A 19,562-nucleotide genomic window follows, 5' to 3' on the forward strand; every position below is an offset into this window, starting at 1 on the left:
AAATGTCATTCTTAACAGTTTAACCTTTACCCTCTTGTATTTAAATCTGTGACCTCAAAAAGCCACTAAAAGAGCTTTGAGGGGAGCTATATTACTACAAGAAGCAGTATGGGATAGAAGCCGCAGAAGCTGAGGTATGCATTTCCATAGGTGGTGCGCTCCTGAATCCTAACCAACTTCATGTCTGTGGATTTGGGTCAAACCCACTGACACAGCAAAGGGTCAGTAGTTCACAATAAGGGGTATATTAAATCTCCGAGTCGTTCCTCAGCTCCAGGGCCCAGTTTTAGTGTCCCCATTCCTGTGTCCTGTCATACTTGGCAATGACCACCACATAACTCACCTGAGAAAGCAGCGTACCCCTCTTCCTTTCCTCTCCCACAAAACACAGCTCCCTGTCTCTAAGAGGCGTGAAGAGCACAGGCAAGCAGTAAAAGGGAGAAAGCAGGTGGAGCAATGCAGTGGAAGAGTTTGGAGTAAGAGTAATGGGGTATGAAGAGAAACAAGTTTTCCAGATAAAGTGCAGGTAGCTGCCTGCAGAAATGAGGAGAAGAGACTTTTGCCCTGAGAAAACATTTGTGAAGAAGAGGGTTAGTTCCAAGAAGTGCTCTAACAGACCAGACACTTTTTCAAAGTCAGCATTGTAAAGCATCAGGTGAAAAGCAGATTTACAGTATGATCTGGTTAAAGAAAGAGAATAATCCTCTTTCATTCAAGCCAGTTATTCCTCATTCAAGCTAGTTACTCTTCATCCATGTGCTGCAATAAAAGAGAGGGAAAGGGGAATTTCTGCTCTGGCCGTTCCAATCAGCTCAGAATTTGAATTTATCCGCTCACTGGTAAGTGAGATAATTCACATGCTTGCTACTTGTCTTTTCAAACTAGAAAGCCTTTGCTTTGAAAACAGACTTGCATGGCAGCATTGAACACACTTCCATCTGTTGGTACTGGAGGCAGAAGTTGCTGATTGAAAATAAAAAGAAATCCAGCAAGGGCTTAATAACATTTAACAAACTAAGTAACCTCATGTGGTTTATATGTTGTTACATATTACAATCAAATAACACTGCTAAACTAAGTGACACAGAAGCTTTTGCAATGAGCAGAAGGACAAGCTCTCACTTAATGAATCTGCGAGCCTCTGTTACGGGATGCGGCACACTGTTAGCGGCACAGGAGGCATACTCACGTCAGCATCCCCAGCTACCTGGGAGGTTTCACTCTGCTGGGCACTCCAAGGAGAAAACAGTTCCTTCTCCCCCACTTCTTAAACCTAACAATGCAATACATTCACATTTTGAGGATAATTAGTTCTCACCAGTTGTACAGGAGAGTCTTCAAAATTAAAGAGCTTTAAATGCAACCAAGCATAGTCTGTTGATATCTCCTTAATTTAGAAGAGAATTCATCATAAGCCAGCTAGAATTATAGCTAAAGTGCTACTTTAAAAAACAGGGAAAAATCTATACAAGAGACATGTCCCAGACTCACTGAGACATGTTGACCGACACCTTGCATAGCTGTACTGGTGAAGCCAAATCATTCATCCTCACTTTACAAAGGATTCTGTGTGTCACCCAGAATTTTGCATTTAACACTAAATGCTCAGGTTGACCATCATGATCTCCTTATTTGGCCAGGAATTAAGGCTGGGTGGTGGTGAATGACACATTCCTGCAAGACACTGAACATATGCAAGATTTTCCTTAACCTCACCTTTAACTGAGGCACATGCCTCAGCAAAACATTCACGGTCACAGCATGCCTGACTACACTCCTATTTATTAGACAACATTCTGCTGAGCTAGATCGTCTCTACATTTACCACAAACACATCTGATCTGTGATTTATTTGCACTTATGTTGTCTCTCTGTCTTAATATAAATGTAAAGAGATGCACTTAATTTTTTTCATGGCTTTTTTTAACCATTCTGCTTGAGAAATTTGGGATTAAATAGTAGATTTTCAAAAAAGGTAAGTCTACATAGTGAAGCTACTAGCATTCAAAATCAAAGCTTAACATTAGTTCAAAAGCCTGCAGTAATGGTCAATGGTGTCCCTCAACAGCTCATTTTTTAAAATAAACACGATCCTCTCATACAACTATCTTTACATGAATAAAAAATTCTGCGACTATTTTCTAGTGACTTTATATTAATGCAATTCCAGTACCCAGAAGTATGGGTTAGTTAACAGCAAAGAAGCCTATTTCCTAACCCTGTTTAGGGATCCCAACATGTTACTACACACAGTCGTGATCAGTAAATATTGGTTTCAGGAAATAATATTGCCAAGATGTGTACAGCCTCACTCCCTGATCTGTATCAATAACCCTTATTGCTGAAATATATCTTTTGCTTGACTGCATGAGTCTAAACTAGCAGATCCAGATAAAACATCAAAACTTACTGAATAACCACATGGTGTTTTTATCCTCATCCATCTATCTTTTCTTACCCTCTACATCTTGTAGCACATACTTGTTGTGTCATGTTCAACGTGGCTTTTTGTGGTATAAATCTTAAGATTGTTATAGGTATTTTATGGTACGTGTGTGTAACAGCTATTATATGTTTGCTTGTAATAGAAGAAATATGATTTGATGACCCAAAATCAGATTTATGTTGCAGCTAAGGTTCTCTGCTTTCAAGACATGGAATTATTTAATTTTTTTGGACAGATAAAATAGTAGATAGAGCTGGAAGACTAATCAGATAGACTACTTGTAAGTTGGTATTTTATGAATATTCCATCTGCATACATATGTGAGAGAGGGAAAAAACAATCATAAGAATAATTGTCCATTTCCTGGCAAATAAAGTCCCTAATACTCTCAAAATTACAAAGGTATTCTAAAGCAACCTTTCTAGAATGAGCTAATGAAATTCAAACCCATGTAATCTTATTGATCCTATTTTTACTAGAAAGCAAGGTATTTTCCAGCATGTACTGAACTGTTTGTGTAACTTGGGATAGATTTTTTGGAGTGAACATTTGTTTAGTTTATCCTAAAGATCAAGTATATGGATGAAAGCTCACATTAATCACATCAGGATCATTTCACTTGGGATGGAAGGTGACCAAAAAACCTGGTGCACGCAAGAAAGAGAAGGTGAAAAGGTTGAAAAATCCAGCAAATTTGTGCACATTTTGGAACAAGTCCCTTAAAAACAACAAATAATTTATTGAAGAATTGATATTTTCTCACATACTTCAGGAAAGAAAAATTTTGTTTTTAAAATGAAAACACATAATATGAGAAACCTTCCTAAAATCTGGCAACATTTTCTCCAGGTTTAAAGTCTCAGCTAGATCAATAGTTGTACCAAGATTCCATACCTTATGCATAATTTCTGGTACATATGTTTATTTTTGGAGAATCATTCTAGCTTACTGCCTTGCAGCCTCCTTGAAATGTTAAATGTTAGCTTTTGTCCACATGGTATAGTGCAACGCTACGCAAAAATATCACAGCAGTGTTTGAGGTTGGCAATAGCAAAATTGCAAAAGTCCAGCAATCTCAGCCAACACAGCTGTCCAGCGTACTATAAGTTTTTAAAAGCTTATAGATGCTTGAAATGTTTAGTAACTTACAACAGTTCTCACCTAGTCATAATTTTTATATTCAACATATAAAATCTTAAAACATTTAAATGCTTTTAAACCTACCTATATGCAAGCTCTTCCTGCTCAAAATCAGCTGAAGCAATCTGTCACCTACATCACTAAACACAATGACAAGACTGTTCTTCCATTTCTTCGCAACCTATTCTTTATAATATGCAAATCTTAAGGAATTGCATTTCCAAACCCGATGAAATAGCACAAAAACTGAACCTGTCAGCAACATTGTCAGCACAATTACAACCACTAATAAAGATCTGATGGTACCTTGCTAATAAAGAATCATTAGATACATTATGCCTATCTTTTATGTAGTTCTTTTACATGGACACTAATTGAGAGTACTTGATTTAAATAAAAATAACCGCTATAACTTTACATTGGCAAATTTGTTCTTTACTTTCAGATAGCTTAGATGTTATCTGCTCATTTAGGGAGAATCATCTATTTATAGGTTAGCCCTGCAAAATACTTACCAGAAATACAAACAAGCGTAATATTGTGTATACGAAGACAAGCAACTGGAAGGATACAAATACAGATGTACTGTCTGTGCAGGTAAATGACTTGCATTAAGATAGGTTAAGACCTCTCTAAACAATCTGAATACTTATGGTTCATACAATAATTTTTATCACATTTTGAACCTGATACTTGTGCATTACAATACATTCAAGAATTTTATCTGTAAAATACACATAATCTGCAATAGAAATTTGTTCTATGTCATTTAATTTCAAGTAACTTTATTCAGGCTGCAAAAGCAAATGCTCAAAAATTTAGCAATTGCCCAAATTTGAGTTGTCTGTGGACTTCAAATTCAGCCCCTTTGCATGGGTATATGATTACATAGTCCTCATCTTAAAGTTAAATTTCAGGATATATTTGACCTCAGAATGACCATGGTCTGTCAGCAAGACAAATCATGGGACAAAACAAAAACAAACAAAGGAAAAAATACCAAAGCCCAACCACACCAAGCCCTAGAACATATCACATGAGGTATTCCTAGCAAGGAGAAAAATGTTGGCATTGTACTGATGAGAACTGAGAGAAAACATGATCAGCTTTGGTCACCTCTATTCAAAGGAAGTGATCACAAACTGGTAGAGAAGAGCCATTAAGATGATAAGAAAGGAGAGCCTGTATTAGAGGAAAAGATTGGGAGGAGCGTGATTTGTCAGATCAGTGATCCCTCCTGGTTGCTCCATGCAAGTAGCATGCTGGGGCCAGCACCACAGGTGCCTGAACCACAGGTCACAGCCACTGGTTTCATCCGACAAATCAAAGGCGAACCATTGCTTTCCACAGAAGTCCAAGAAAGCTAGAGAAAACTATTTGGTATAATCCAAATTATTTCACATAATTTAATAATGCTGTCATGAGATGAAAAGAACTGGGAGTAAATGAGATAGGAAAAAGCAGAGTTTCCATCCACCAGAAGAGCAAGGTTCTGCAACAACCTGACTTGGGGGGGGGGAAGGAAAAAAAGGAAAAAATCAAGGATCAGACTAGTCCACATTACCATATAACACAACAGCCTTTGGGGAGAGACTGGACTCACTGATGTAGAGTTCCCTTTCCTTGCATTTCTAGCTCATGATGATGAGCTGCTATTTCTCCCATGCAAGTCCTGTCCTGTTCAGTGGAAGGAGACAGAATATGGCAGATGTCCATACACCTTTCAAAACGTGTTCCTTCTATTGTGTCAACAAACAATAGTCTCAGCACTAATCTTTCAACTTCCTCATGCTCATTTCATGCCTTTACCATACTGCTTCCCTATTCCAATTTACCTTTTTTTATTATTTACAGCCTTATAAAGAGACAAATTATTTCTCTATATCTTCTACAAGATGATAAGTCAGCAGGAGAACCAAAAAAATCACTAAATCAAGTGTCTAAACATTCAAGTTTTACTTTTTTAACTCCTATATGTTGTCTCTAAGATTGTAAAATAGTTACATACACCTCTTTATATATTCTTCTATATAGTGTGCAAGCTTGAGTACACAGCCAAAGAGTTAAAAGGAAAAAAAAGAAGTGGTAAAATACTTCCAGTAGTTTCAAATTGTGTGTTGCCCTTCCTGTAGATTGTAAGTTTCTTTTCTCTTTTCTTTTCTCTCTCTCCTTTTTTTTTTTTTTTTTTTTTTTTTGGCCTATGGAAATCTGAAATAGCTTTAGTAAATAATAGTTAGTAAATAATTTGTATAACATTCTGTTGGAGTTTACCCTCATAGTATTTTGTTGCCATGAACTTCCTGAATGTGTAGTAATCTTCCTTTTCTGTATCCTTTATGGAAGATACTGAATGGATAGGTTATATGTCAAAAATTCACAATCTTTATAGACATTCAAATCTTAAATACAGATTTGCACATTCATATTAAACACAGAGACTTTATTTTTTGGTTTTGGAAGTCTACTACCATACTCTAAGACATAAATCTTAAAAAGGGTAAGGCACAATGAAAGCAGTTTGTTGCAGAAATCATTAATTTATAATTAAACAACAATCCACAATTAAAAAAATCATTCTCCACACTGGCCAAAAAAGTACTTTTCTGGCATTTGTATTACTTTTAAGTTAAACAGACCTATGTTCTCTTAGTTATATTCAAATGATACCAAAATAATGTAAATATTGCTAGAGCCTACTTTATTCCAAATGGGTGCCACACTTTGGCACATGAAAACTGTCATGTCATCAGATCTGAATCTTAAGTCCATGCTTGGAATCTGCTCACATGAACATTGCAGGGACTTATATCACTGGCAAGAAGAGCAAACTGTGATATTGGCCACACAGAAAACGTGCTGTGATCATGCAAAATACACAGATAATGTTATGTCCAGTAAGGGTTAAATCCATAAGTATTATGCAAAACTTCATCATCATCAATAACAATTTTATCCAACTGCAATGAAAAGGATTGAGCTCTTATAATGTCATTCATCTGGCTAAATACTGATTTCTACAGCTGAGCTTGTTACCAGATGTCATGCTAATATAATAAATCAAATGTGGAGTGCAATGTATCTCATTTGAAAGCAGATGTTTAAAACTTAAGAATTAGGAAAATTATTATATTATCTCTAATTACTCCCCTGAAATTCCTTTCTCTCTTCATTGACTACAAAGGGATTCAAGGCGAGTTCATCTGGAGAGCTAATAATCAGTGATCAGAAATCACTGTGAAATGGAAATAAAGGATACTAGCAGGAAATACAGTTGAGCAACAGACACTGCATGGCAGCAAGCCAAAATTGGTGTCTTCTTTGTGGTGTGTCAATAATTTGGAAAGTAAAGGCGCAGACCTGGAGATCATTAATGAATCCACTTCTTTCTTAAAAAATAAGTTAATGTTAATACTTGTTAATGTTTTTCTTCACTTATAAAGGAACAGTAGCTTCAATATACTGCTGCTCAACATGCGAATCACTTACTACCTGCTGAATCAATTGCTGTCCAACTGCAGACATCAGCTGATAACAAATTCCACATGCGCAAAAAACTCCCACCCCCAAAATCTCATGGAACAACCCCAACTTCAGCGACACCTGACAAAGATGTAGGGAGCCAGTGGAAAAAAAATAAAGACTTCAGCTGTAAACTACCCCGGATCTAATGTGTTGTTTCTGCAACACATTCTCCTTACCAGAAATATTAACTCATTCTTTAATTCTGCATAACATAAGAAAACTAGCATTTAACTACGAATGCGCTGAGGTAATCCTGAATTTCCCTTAATAAAAAATGAAAAGGACACAGCAGGTTACAACTTTCCCCCTTCTCCTTACAGGAGTGTTGTGAGTTTCTTCTCTGTGCTATGGCACTCTTGGTTTGTACACAGGTATGCAAAAATTTTCTCTCTTTTGGTTTGAATTTACCTTCTACGGCACTTACTTATAATTTTTAGGTTTATTTTTCTCTTTATATCTGTCCCCTCACCTCCTCCCTCTGCCAGAAGAAAATCCCATCAGTAATAAATCTTTGTTTTGTCTACGTGCCCGTGCCATGTTTCTCCATTTTACTGGTGATGCAGATCGTATAGGAGTTCAGAAGTTATCATCCGGAGAATTTTAGATTAAGAAATTAAAAGGTAAAATGAAAACTGAATATACAAAAGGAAGGTACTTCACCAGAAAGTGAATACAGTTCTTTGGACTGATTCTGGAATATAACTAAGAAATTTGCTCTGTTCCTTTTGCTCTGTTCATAGTGCCCCTCGGTCACTGGTGACGTGGCAGGACAATTTTCCCAGCCAAACGCCTCGGCACTGTTTTTTTTCTGAGGGAAATTCATGGACGAGTGGAGATCAGAAAGAGTATTTTTGCGAGGGCAGCAGCCATGGTTACCGTCTTTCCTGGGGCCCCAGACACATTCAAGAGAATTCATTTAAAGAAAGAGTAGTAACTCATCCATCAACCTGACCATGGACTCACAACCACTCTAATGATAATATAGTATTTACCTTCACTGGCAGAGTTTTTGTGAAGTTTGATGAATGTATAAGAAACTGCCTTTGGATCCAAGACCTATAAAGTATGTCTGTTCACAACTAACATATTTCTCTTTTAATAATGAATGTTTCATTTGAATACAAGACAAAAGGATATTCAGTCTGCACATATTTCTATAAAATAGGCAATAACAAGACAGCACATATGCCTGAGCTAAACTATTTTAGATAAATATCAGACTGAAACTCAGAAAAGAATGACAGAAATTTGGGTGTCTGAAGTTTTGCATGATAAATGATTAAAATATTTGGTGATCATTATTATATTTGTGCAGTAACTGCTGTGGATTTTCATTCAGGTTTCACTTTAAAATAAGGGTACAGCCATGAAACATTGTAAAATTATTGCAATTAGAGGGTCAGAAAAAATTAGGGGACAACGGTCATTTGACGGGACATAGCTAAGTTTGTAGGTATTTTACATCTACAGAAAGACATTTTCACATAAAGCTTTTTGCAATATTCTTTTCAAAAATATATTCAAGAATTTCACAGTGCTGTTTTAAAACCCAAACAAAATTCCAGTAAGTTTTGAGCAACTTTTTCTGGGTGGCACTACGCTTGAAATCCAGAAGTTATACACCAAAGTCGTTCAACAAAATCTATCAACAAATACTGTAGGCCCTCAGTTTGCACAATAATAAATTTGGCTTAACTAATATTGGATTATCTGCCTTCTTCTAATAAGTTATTCAACTGCAATAAAAAAAAAAGTTCAGATTCTTTTTCATTATACCTCCATCGTGATCTACATTAGGTGTTAGAAAAGATTCAAATGGAAGGTGGAGCTTCAGCAAACAACTTGTTGAAATATGCTTTTCAGATGTTGGCTGTGCCAAACAGTAAGAAGGCAGATGTGCAGAGACAAAATTTTCCTCTAATCTGTATTTTGCATCTGATTACTTTCTGGAACACTTTTCTTTGTTTATGAGAATCCTGTGGAACTCAACAATCTTGTTCTGTTATTCCACTGGCAATATTCAAGAATTCATTCACAGTCTTCAGTATCTCCCCTGATCTCTGGCATCAACCCAAGCATTTGCCAGAACTACATGTTTCTGTCTTATAGCACTTCTTAAATCACGTTCATCTTGGTGAAAACAAAATTTTAATCCTTTCTAAGTGATCAGTCAACACAATAATTTCTTTTTCCAGCACAGGCTGCTTAACTGACTGCTTACGCATGGCATGCTTTCCATTTTCAATTCTTGGGCCCACGGGCATGTGTCTTTTGCTTTCTCCAGGATCAAGTACTTTTTCTTATGCTAAGAGTCAAATCCCCATTCTGCAGCTCTATTCCTCTTTTGTTTTGTGTTTTTATTACTTTTATTTTCCTAAGTACTTTATGACATCTTTTTCACTGTTGATCCAAACTTCCCAAACTTGCTATATTAAAAGAGTTGTCTGCATACTAAACTACTTAGAGAATAGACATGCTAATGCTCAAAAATCCTGCAAATGAGAAGACAGATACCCCTTTAAAGAGTACCACACAGTGGTAACAACACAGAAGGAACAACTTTCAACCAGGACATTAGTCAGTCTCCAAGCTAATGGTATCTATTAATATCTTTAAGTTACAGGGATCCACATGCAATTACCATGAATTTTGTCACACTGTCTCAGTGTGCAAGATTTACTATACTCTTCAATGGTCCTTTCTAGGGGAAAGAAGCTAGCAAAAAAGAAGTCCCTGTATTTTCTTCAGAAAAAAGCCTCAGAACCTAGATTCAAGCTATTCGTCTTAAAGTTAGCATAGATTTAGCAAGACCAGCTACCCTGTAAAATAACAGACCAATGATTAGATTACCAGTGCAAAGAAGCTGCATTCTCAGTGAACTGCTTCTTGGAGCATCATCTGCACTTGGATTTTTATCCTCAGCTCCTGACAGGTCAGACAGTCCAAATACGAAATATTCCCATGTGAGCATCCATACGTTCTGAGAAGCCTAACAGTGCAGTATAAGCAGCTGAGTTTTGCTTTGAACTTGAAAAATCTACAGCATGCAGGATTCAGTACGGTAGCCTACAAACGCTGTACGGATGGCGATGGACGTTCATGCAATGCTCCACAGCAGCCCAGAGAAACTGTGGATCACAACGTGGACTGTCTCCTTTCACTCAACAGCCAGGCAAGCTCAAGCAGCTGCAGCAAACTGAATATATCCTGGTCTAGAATTACTCTACAATACTTCTGAAATTTTGACCTATCCAGCTATCTTTAAAATAGGAAATCTGTGCATTGAACAGTGATTCCTCCCTTTTCTTTCTTTACCCTGATCTCTTTTACTTCCTTCCAAGTCTAATAATAAGAATTAATTTATCATTTTATGGAAATTATCTTTCCCAATTTTTGTGGACTCTTTCTTCAATATATTTCTCTCTTTTTCTTTCAATCCTCAGTTCTTATTTCCACATTTTTTTTACTTTCTTACCTGGGGCCTCTTCAGTACCTGCCATCTACAGAGAAAGTTAATGCCAGCAGCATCAGTTGTGCAGGAAATCATGTATATGATTTCACAGAATTGTATGAGGAATGATAATCATCATAACAATAATATAAACTTAATCCCCCCTCCTTTCCAATTTTCATGCTCATGAGATGGAGCTATCAGTAGCAGCCTGTTTTCCTTTTTGACACTGATGATACATGTTTCAGAAGATTGCATTGAATGTGTAATTACCTACAGATAGGAGCTAATCCTTTGAAACTCGCTTTTCTGATTTATGGGGCATAAAAATCTATCATCTCAGTCAAAAAAGGCAGTAAGTGAGACTTCTGTTTCTTCAACAATTTATGCTCAGAGACCAGTATATAAAACCTAAAGAGCAACTCCATTACTCAGTGTATTTTTAAGTGTTAGATTATGCTCTGAAAGATCTTTAATAAAGGAAAATCAGACACCTTCGACTCTCAAATACACTTTTCAAGAAAGGCTTGATTAAAGCTGCTTTAGAAAGAACTTGGAATGTTCTGAACAGTGACAAAAACATACCATGCAAGGCTGTTGTTGTTAGATGGAGCATGTTGTTAGATACCTCCTAAACAACTACTGCTTCTGAGAAATCAGATGAGAAAACAAGAAAAAAAATCAAAACAAACATTTTGGAATTACAATACTGTTTTTTATCTCCTCAAATAAAAGCAGATACATCTTTAAAAATACATTCTTTATCTTTCAGTACCTTATCCATATCTCAGTAGTACATATAACTAACATAAGCAATAATAATCCGTGCATTTCTGCTGGAATACAGCATGAATAACATTTAACCTAAGGTTGAAAGCCAAAAGATTACCCTGAGAGATATATTTACATTGTGTTTCTTTTTCAATATATTGTGCCATATATTTAATTAAAACATTTTAGATTCCAAGCCTGCAAGAGGAAAATAAATTAAAAATAATAAATGTGACTTATGGAGATGACCTCAGAGTTAGAGAATAGGAGGGACTTGGCTGTGGAACAAACAACTTCTGGAGAAGTTCCAGGACAACAAACTCTCTCTTTTTTTCAATTAGATGATCTAACAGACCCCGTGATGATCCAGCACAACACACAAATTGTCTGTGGACATGCCAAAGAGTAAAAAATAAACAGTAAAACATCAGTTTTGGCTCTTAGTATGAAGAATTCACTCTCATTAAAAGGGGGCTCTTTCACAAATAAAATCCAGTGCTGTAAGACACAGTTCTTTATTCCATCCTTATGATTTTAATAAGAGTTCTTGCTCTAAAAAACTGACAAAGTTTGTTTTAAGAGATTAAGAAGTTTAACAGAGGGTCTACCCTTCATCAAAGCAGTGAAATGTTTAGCAAGCTTCCAAGTCAGTCACATTTCAGTGTTTAAGTTTGAAATAAAAATCAAAACAAACCCGAAACAGGATTGTCTAAGGAATCGTAACTGTGTAAAAATATTTCATAGGTTTGATTCTCAGTTATCACAGCATATTACAGAAACCTGAAAAAAAAAAGTATACTTATATACATTATACTTGTGGCTACATACATATGCATACGTAGACTTTAAACAAACACACACAAAAATCCACAAACTACCCAGAAATAAACTAAAAGTTGAAAAAAAACCCCTTCTTATCCATTTAACTGATAAAACAAAAAAACCCAGGTTTAATAGTGAGAAAAAAAGTGCTACACGGGGCTAGTGCTTGTCTCCTGGTGTGCCCCAGTGCACAATTCACGTATTTCACATGCATTTTCCCCATTCACTTTCTCAGCTGAAAAGCTAATGAAGTCTCAACAAACAGACTTAAGTTCAAACATCATTAATTCTGCTATTAAGGTATATCACTGAGAGGTTCTCCCACTTATATAGTTATCAAGTGCTTGGCAACAAGGACATTTATAATTCATTTCTCCAAAGAAGGAAAGAAAGACCTGAATTTTATTGCAGATTACTAGCTGTGTAATTCTTTCCAGTTTCAGGCACTAGAACAGCAGCAACAAAAAGACAGAAAAAAAAACCCTAAATAAGTACACAAAAAGCTGTTGACAAAATGGCATCAACAATTATGCTATGGATCCGTAATACAGAATGTATCAATCAAACTTTCAAAGCAGTACTTCTGATAAAATTTAACAAGGGCCTTCAGAATAGGATAATACCAGACACCTGTAGAGCTATCTTAAAAATGAAGGCACCAGTAAAGCCATAGTAATTAACATAAGTATGTGGCTGTCCCCAGCTGGACGATGGGCATCACCACACATCAGTGTTGTTTCTGCCAAATGCATGAAAGTAGGTTCAAGCTGTAGATTACAACTACTAAAAAAAAAAAGATTGGGATCTAAAGTTGCTTGCAAAGATTTTGTTTCCATGTTTGATTTTTCCCTGTTTAAAAACCACTTCATCAGTTATAATAGTAATACCAATAGCTGATTACCATGCAAAGAACTGGAGAGCAACAAATTATTGCTCTAAGGTAGCAACAAGCAATTAGGGCTCTCCATTGTGGATTTCCTAAATGCAAAAAAGACTGCTTTTCACAATGGTTGCTCCCTAAGCCTTCTGCCCGAAAGAAAGCGAAAAAGAATAAAGTGAAAATGGCAGCTCACTACCTCCCCATAGATTCATTACAGTGCAATGGAACTGGAGGTGCCCCCAGCAGCCCTGCTGCATCACCACTGCCATCCACGTGCTGATATTCAGGAGGGTATTCCCCACCACCAGCCGACTCTTCCTTTCCACTCCTTCTGCTCTCCACAGAGCCCCTCTGATCCTAGCACCTATCTATTCACCTACAGTCTCCCAGAAAACCCCTTTCGTGCCTAAGATATCCATCACTCTCTGTATTCTCAGCAACATGCTGCTCATCTTGGGGTACATCCTTCCTCTCCAGTATCACCTGAGTCCCCAGCAGCGCCAGTGATTTGGTAGATTAGAGCATACTATGGTAGACATAGACTTTACATTAAGCAGATAAAGGTGGTTCATTTGTGTTTTGAATTTAGTCCGCTCATTCATTCTGCAAAGTAGCTCTGTGATTAGAAAAAGACCCCTCCCCAATCCTTTCCCCCATCCCCAAAGGAGTGAACATGGTAATTTTCTCAAGCAATGTTCAGCTTCCAGACAGGTTTGTATCCTCTGCACTAGGTGACTTACTGCCAAATTACAGGGTATTAAAAAGCTTAAGATTGGAAAAGAATGGGCTGGCCAGAAATGAATGAAGGCAGCACATGAAGAAGCCCAGGCAGACTTTAGGAAGATAAGTTCATATAAACAAGGACATATCAACATGCAGACAGGAAGCATTTTTCTCTTTGCTCTCTCTTTTTCTTTTTTAGGCACAACTAGTCCATCTACAAATGTATTTTGGATCTAAATTTGCAATACTCAGTACATTATACAATTCTCACTAAGATCTAAATTTGAAAAGAGCAAAGGAGAATTAGGTCATAAGGAGACAAGCAATATCAGAATCAAGTTGTTTTTTTTTAATGCAACCATTCATCAGCGATCAGAACTTTTCTTAGTCTCTGAAGAATACCTGACAACCATTGGATTTGGGAGGCGGAAGAATTTTTCCTAGATACCTCATCATTTCATTAATATTTAATTTCAACATTCCTTTGATCCCCTCTCCCAAAATAGTCTCTACAATTACCATCTCTAGAATCTCTAGTACTGACATCAAAGCAAGGCTCCTAATTTTCTCTCTGAATCTATAGATGCATATGTATTTATTTTTAAAATACTGACATTTTTTAAAAGCATCTCTAATGTATTTACTGATTCAGCTGTACATCATACATTACTCAAGAACACAGGTATAAAGGTAAATGTTTACAAAACTATTTGCCTTTAAATATTTTGAGTAAAAGTTTAGTTCCAAAAAAGCTTTGGTAGGTAACACAGCACTGGAACAGGGAGATAGAGGATGAATGTGACACATTAATGAAAACACTGACCGAAGGGATACATACCTGGGTAGACCTCAGAACTGCATTAATTTGGTAAGAAGAGCAATAGGCAAGATGCTGAAATGGTAGAAGCAGCAGTGGGAAGACTAGGGTGAGAGAAGTGGAAATGCTATTTGCCACATATATTGAAGTTAAAATTGTTCAAATCAAAACCACCATAGACAACAAGTCTGATATCTGTCTGAATCAAACCAGTAAGCAACTGTGAAATAGAGTTCTTTTAAGGAGGGAGTTTAAAATGTGATCATAGGTATTTATTTGAAGTGCTTTGGGGAAAAAAAAATCTGGTACAGGGTCTTTTCATTTATTTTTTTTTTCCAAATTCAAGTACACCAACCTCTCTTTCTCAAAACAAACAAACACTCTCTATTTTCTGTAATTGTGCCAAAATTATAGGCTCTCTGATAATGTAAATGAAGCATCTTCATGCTTATTCACCTAGTTTGGTTCTTTCCAAGTTCCTTAGCCTTTTCTTGATCTGACTAGCCAAAATATCTCTTGTACTGATAGATATGTAAAGATTTAAGACTTTCTGGTAAATCCATTTTTTAAAATAGAGAAACAGACAAAACATTAATATCTGATCCCTGGCAATACTTTGCCGCTCTCCCCAGGACAGTTCCAGTTGCCTCTCCTGATAAAACTTGTGAAAGGCCTTTTAAAGTAAAAGAAATAATGCCTGCTGATTATCCTCGATTCGCTACTCCCTAAACACATTCAAAGAATTCTAAAAGATCAGTAAGACACTGTTTTCTTTTGCAGAAAACAAGCTGCCAAGATGAGTACTTACTTTCTCCTGAGTAGCAGAATAGCTTGTTAAACATTCTGGGATCTGATTTTGTTTGTGATAGTTTTTCTTAAACTGTAAGATTTTAAGGTGGATTGCTTAACCAAGAACAAAACAGTCACAAATTCTACTACACAAAGAGAAGTTTCAGAAACTGTTGTAAAAACATTATTTATTCTGATCTATAAACTTAAAATCTACTGTCCCCCCAAATGAAAAACCTCCCTCTCAATATCTCCAAACAATTGAATTTCTACTGTTGTATGTAAGCAGATTTGTTCCCTTTTGTTCAAAAGGTTATTTCTCCAATAGTTAAAAACAGAACTAAAAATATGAGCTTTTTTGGATTGCCCTAAACTTTAACATATTCAGATGGGGCCATGGTGGAGGGAGGGAGGGAAACTGATAGCATTAACATTCCTAATTTGAGCATCTCTAATTAACTGTGTATGTAAGTGAGTTACAGCTTACCTCTTTTCTTCCTCCTCCCAAATGTAGCTATTCTTCTGCAGGATGAAGATGACAGATCTAACCACGTCTCTCACTAACTCAACAACATTTCCATTATTGGCACTCAGTACATGATAATAATAAAAAAAAAGCTAAACAGAGAACAGGATTTAGAGTTCAAATGTTAGCCCATTTTTATGCTCATGACACAGCGCATCTGCAAAAAGTAACAGAAAAATAATAATAAAAAAAGAGAAAACAAAAAATAAATATCCAAATAAGTTTTAGTTTATCGATTTTTACTTGAACAGAGTGGGTGGAAGAGATAGGCTAAATGTTGAATTTGAACTATGCTCAATCAGTATCAGCTTGCAGAAAATCACTGGCAGAAATTTGAAAAATGGTAAGCAGAAATGCTACAGTTAGCTTTTGTCAACATTATTTTTTATTCTGAAGAAATGCTAGCAGAGTATAAAAGGAATTCTTTGGAATAAAACTGCTTTTGAAAAGAGAAACTGCGTATACAAACACCTGCTAGCACAACAGAGGAAATCAAAGAACGAAGGAAATGAAGGGCTAATAAGAGGAGAATGGCGGGATCATGGGGGTGGGGAGAGAATACAAGGCATTAGGCTGCGATCTCGAGGTCTTGACCTTCCACAGTTTTAACCTCTTCCCTGACCAACAGATGTGTCACGACCTAGCACAAACAAACGAAATTCAAGTGCTTGATTCCTGGTATTTAGGGACTAGAAATTTAAATTCTGTCAAATGCTTAATGGGTTCTTTCCAGTGGAATAAGCTACCTGCTAAATCTTAGTTTTTCCACTCTTATGCCACTAACAACACACTTTTCACCAATGTCTAACATCTCATTAAGCCTACAAACCATGATCACCACCCCTTCACTGCTGAGAGATTTATGAAGTCACATCTTCTTTTCATACTGTACACACGGTGTTCATCACATTACAGATACAGTTCTGCCAATTTATCTCAGTCCTTACGCCATTCAAGAGGGCTGGCGGGAGGCTGTGGTATTGCCACAACGTCCATGGACTGCTGTTAGCTCTTACTGGGGACAGCACAAAATTGTAATTTCTCTGCATCTCACCTGTTCCTAAATGAATTGTACAAAACTCACCGCTCTGGAAGACCATGAACTACCATCACAAATCCTCTGAACACTCCCTATCAGGGCAACAAATTCTGTGCTATGCCTCCTGATATGTAGCACATCTCATTACAGATGATAGATTTCACAGAGGTACCATGTCTTGAGATTTGTCTATAATTACATTAAAGGTATTTCATAGAGTATCATAGAATTGGTAAGGTTGGAAGGGACCTCAGGAGGTCATCTAGTCCAGCCCTCAAATGAGTGGCCCATACAGGGATTAAACCAACGACCTTGGCATTATTAGCACCATGCTCTAACCAACTGAGCGAAGTTCAGCGCTGAAGACCCTATTTAAAACCTTTTAATTCGTAATTTTCAAATTGACCCACAGATGCAAGATCTAAAACTGATTTTTGATCTTAATAAGGACCCACATTCTGATAATGACTTTTACTTGATTTTGGATATTGGATTTTGATAATGACATTTATTAAATATAAGAATAGCAGCTTAGTATGAGCTCACTTAAGGACTGAATACAAATGGCATATACATGTTTTGTTCTGCCAAACTTGTTTGCCACAGATTTAGAATTTCAGCATTTGAGAACAGAATGTGGTTATTTTCCTCCATGTCAACAGCCTCCAAATTTCTAATACAGTAATTTGAACTGTATTCCTGTCATCGCTATCTGCATGAATTATATAAATACCATGTATTACCCAAATTATATAAATTGTATTATATAAATCAGTGAACTATGCAGCTGGGAGCATTAGTGCATCAGCAAAGATGATGCTTTAAGTTAGTAGTGAATCAAACCTTCAGCAGATTGCTATGGGTACCTGAGTTGAAAATCTTGGCATTTTGGGTGGGGAGGAAGAGTGTGAGGGATGAGGGAAGGGGAAGCAGATTAAGGTAAAGAATGGGGGAAAAGATGTAATAAATAAAGCAAAGACCCTGCCTATAGAAAATTCCATGCAAATTTTAGAAGAAGGGTGGGTTCATCTTAGACAAAACAATTAATCTGGCAATTATGTTTTCCTTATCCTTATCTCCTTATCTATCTGATCTATCTCATCTATCTGATTGAGTGAAGATTTATTCTTAATTCTTCCCTACTAAACATAAGCCACAATAATCCTGCCACATTTTAGTTTAAGTGACCGATATCAATAGATTTCCCTCTAAAAATACCTGACTCCTACTTTTTGTGATTCTGTATTATACACATCAATTTTGCCTTGAAACAGTATTTTAGTATTTATGGTAAAATCAGAATTCCTTCTGGAGGAGCATATGAAATAAGTTATACCAGGTATTAAACCTAAGAAATACTAAGACTCTGCTTAGTATTAGAAAACAAGGAAAACATGAAGAAAGCAATGGGAAGACGGTGCTTTAAGGCAACATCAGAATCACTTATACCACTTAACTGGATGATTTAAAACTTGGAGATGAGCTTAAGTTTCTGACAAAGTTTAGCTCAATCCTAACCATAAGAGCCTTAAGTAACTCTACTGTTCTGAATTGTTTCAGCTTTTCTAAACAAATCAGAACAGCAAGTGCTATTGGAGGCATAAACAGATTTCCTATTTAAAACGCTCAACTTTAAGGCTATTGACCACATTCCCTCCCTTCCTGTCCCAATTTAAACTTGGCTTTCACAGCTCCTGCTGAAATCTGAGGTGAGCCAACTTTGAACCAAATTTAGTTTTGTCCGCTTTTAATTTGATTGGACTGGCTTTCAAAACAAACCACGCAAACCCTCACAACATGTGGATTTGAAACTGCTGATCTTGTTTTGCGTACTCTCCCTCTTTCTATCCTAACATCACCCCTTTTGGAGGGTTGAGAAAATATGAAAAATGTATTTTCAGAAGGAGTTTTTTTTAGAGGTTGTGCAACTGCTTAAGAAAATGAAGGATTAGAATAGAATATGCTATTATTCTAGTCTATATATTTAAATGAATTTGCTCATCAACACTTTAAGTGACACCCAGTACCTGCAGAAGATGTGCAGAAAACACGGCCTGAAGCTAGAGTTGTATGAGAAAGATATTCATTGTTAGTGGATATAATCTCAAATCAGGTAGCTTTTAAATACATGAGTATGAAAAAGGTCCCTCTTACCACAGGCCAACTAGAAAGCATATGCCCTCAACCAAACAATTTTAAAAGTGCTTATATTGCCTTACCTACAGTCCTTCCCTTGGATGCCCCACCAATTTCTCCTGTACTTGCTCCCAGCAAAGTTTATTAAATGTTGTTAAAATAACATGGAATGATTATTAAGCAGAACTCAGACAATAAAACAGAGCTAAAATGCTCACATTTCTGTGATGAGTTAGTTCAAATTGATTTCTCTTTAAAAAAAGTGGTCTTACCAGGCACACAATTGTTTTTACAACAGATGCCTTACTGCTGCATAATTATTGCCAATCGACCCTCTGAACATGAATTTACTGCCATCTTTGGCATACAGTTATATGGCATGACCAATTAAAAAAATTTGAAATCACTGAAGATTCAATTCTTACTCTTATCTCATAATTCTCTGTAAGCTTCTTCCAGCTCTTACCATCCTACTCTCTTACATGGTAGCAGGAGTTTGG

At 36.5% G+C, this 19,562-nt stretch overlaps 1 protein-coding gene across 1 annotated transcript in view; it reads right to left on the reverse strand.

Moving 5' to 3' along the window:
* Window positions 1-19,562, reverse strand: part of GNAL (G protein subunit alpha L) — a 198,737-nt gene that overhangs the window by 130,658 nt on the left and 48,517 nt on the right. The window lies entirely within an intron of this gene.

Source organism: Rhea pennata, chromosome 2 (genome assembly GCF_028389875.1).
Source record: "Rhea pennata isolate bPtePen1 chromosome 2, bPtePen1.pri, whole genome shotgun sequence".
Lineage (NCBI taxonomy): Eukaryota > Metazoa > Chordata > Aves > Rheiformes > Rheidae > Rhea > Rhea pennata.